This window comes from Pinus tabuliformis, chromosome 5_2 (assembly GCF_031772625.1).
Source record: "Pinus tabuliformis cultivar Carrire ecotype Pingquan chromosome 5_2, CPIR1, whole genome shotgun sequence".
NCBI lineage: Eukaryota > Viridiplantae > Streptophyta > Pinopsida > Pinales > Pinaceae > Pinus > Pinus tabuliformis.
The window spans coordinates 448,022,088-448,024,844 of NC_142306.1; positions in this window are offsets into that span (position 1 = coordinate 448,022,088).

The window sequence follows — 2,757 nt, forward strand, 5'->3', positions numbered from 1 at the left end:
GCATGAGCTATCGAGTTTGTCATTTGATGCAGTTACTCGTTCACCCTCACTATGTTTTTCTGTCGTTTTCATTTAAAAACCGCCTTTAGCATGTTCTTCATGCATCGCCTCCTCGCCATCCGATCCACAACAAACCTTCACAATCACCGTCCGATTCATTATTTTCTCCAACTGATGCGTTGCATGGAGTCCAGCACTTAGTTTATGCGCTTTAATCTCCACCATCGATTTGTCTCTTGATCTGATGCTATCGCATCACCTGATCACTTAATGCGCTTTAAACCCCCACCGTCGATCTGCCTCGCCTGATCCAATGGCTATTGCTTCACCCGATTGCCAAATAGCTTGGTCGATATTCACCGGTGATCAACCCCACTTGATCCAACGGCTATTGTGCAATCTCACGCGAATTATTGAATGACCGTTATCCGCCCGAGAACACATGAGAAAAGTAGTTTTCTCATGCTACGTGTCGCACAGTAAGGCTAATCCCGTGATTCAGAATTACGCTTAGTGCCTTGACGGCGCACGAGAAACTACTTACTGCCTTAGAAACCCACTCCATCATTTCTACATGTTTCTGTTTCCCATGATACGATCTCCGCCATCCATCTCTTGACTTCATCTGCGCGATAAGATCTTAGCGTTTCATCGCTCCTATTAACCTTGTCCATCCATCTCTTGACTTAATCTCTGCGATTAGATCTCGACCATTCATATACTTTGTTACCTTGTTAATCCATCCACTCACTTAATCCCTCGCGATACGATCTTCACCGTTCATCTTCTTTGTTACCTTGTTTGTCCATCCATCCACTTAATTCCTCGTGATATAATCACCGTCGTTCATCCTGTTCATTAACCATGTTCATCCATTTATTTGCTTAAGCTCTGTGATAAGATCTCCACTATCCATCTTCTGTTTGTTGATCAATCCAATGGTCCTTATGCGCTACTACATCCTTACGTCCTCCCTTCATTGATTTCAACCTCCGATCGCTCTTCTGCTTGAAAACCAATTTCGCTTAAGTTTATTCACTTACACCTTAGTATAGTTTGATGCTCTTTACTTCTACAATTTGGATAGCAGCCTTAGGTTATTGATTGTTTTAGACATTCTGCTTAGCATAGTTGTTTAATTGGTTAGTTAGGTTATGGTGTGGTTTATCATTACATGTTGTTTTCTTCAAATACTACAACAGAAGTAGCTCTCCCTTAGGATATATTTTCTCTTCTTCCATCAAAGAGTTAAGCTTCTTCTGACCCTATAGAGGTCTAGATTAGAACCCCTGGGGTCTCTTGCCAGATGAGCAGTGACAACAGGCAGTACCTTCACTTCTACTTGTGCATATAGCATTGTCACCTCCAAGTTTGTGCAAACCTCGGGTTGATAAGTAAAGCTAGTAGCCCTGGGAGTTGCAACATTCTTGTTGTAATACCTAGGCTCATCAAAAGCCAAGTTTTGAGTCCAGATGTTAAATGGGCTTTTGTTTTTATGAGAGCCTATATCTGAACTAGACATTTTGGCAACTATATTGGGAAAACTAAAAGATTATGTTCTCTTTTGTTTAGTGGTAGAAGATTCTGCATCTTCTCGTGTTAGGCTTGTCACTTTTTATTTAATTTGGACAAAAATCTCTCCTCAGAGATAAGATACCATCACCGAGCTAGTCTCATTTCCATACTATTTGTAAGCATATTTCATTATTTGATATTAATCAAAGGAAGTATTATTTCTGCTGCATCTCTGTATTTATGGTTATATCTATAATTTGTTGCATTCCTGTTTAAATTTAGATCAGAAAGGAAAAGGGGAGGGTGAAGTGTCATACTCAACGAATTTTCCTCCCCCATAATCTAAAGGCTCAAGTTATTTTAATATATAATCATAAGGTGTGTAGGTATGAGCCTCATTGCTTTGATCATTATAAGCATCGAAGATTGGGTTTCCATTAAAAGGAGAATCAATGACTTCCAACTGTCCTTCTTCATGGAAGGGAAAATAATAATTCTCCTTCCTAAGGGTATCGATTGATATTTCATTGCAAGTAATGATTGGGATAAAGGGAAAACCAATATCAACCTCATCTTCTTTGTCATTATCATAAATGGGAGCACAATCAAATTGAGGTCCAACAATGTCCCATTTATCCTTTTCAATGCATAAATAATCTCCAATGCCATCTTCTAAGGAGCTCATGGGATCACCTTCCTCAAGGTTCTCAAAAGGAGAGTCATCGGGAGTGGTACCCTTGAGAAAGGTAAGGTCAGTCTTGAGGTTACTTTCTATAGCCTCATTCTCCTCAACACATGTGCTTTCAAAATCATCTTTTCATCTTGTGGGCCCAACGAGGACTCATCTTCCTACTCATCACTGAGATCTTGAAGGTCATATTTATCTTTGTTGGTTCACAAGAGGGACCTTTCTTCTTCTCTCTTCTCTTGAAGAACAATGGCTAAGGTATTTGTTACATGATTTTGGTAATATGCTTCTAAGAGGAAAGTGTTATTAGTGTTCTCTTTATATTCACATTTCATCCTACGAAGCTTCACCTCTTCATCATATAAACAAGTGAATGCTTCATTAGAATTAGATTCCTTTACTAACCCCCTGCATGACCTACTATATTCATCCATTCTTTATTGCATGATTTGGAGGTTCACAGGATCCAACTCTTCTTCATTCTCAGAGGAGGTATTCTCTTTCTCATTTTTATTGATCAATTTATCAAGAATATTCACAACACAGGTTATGTG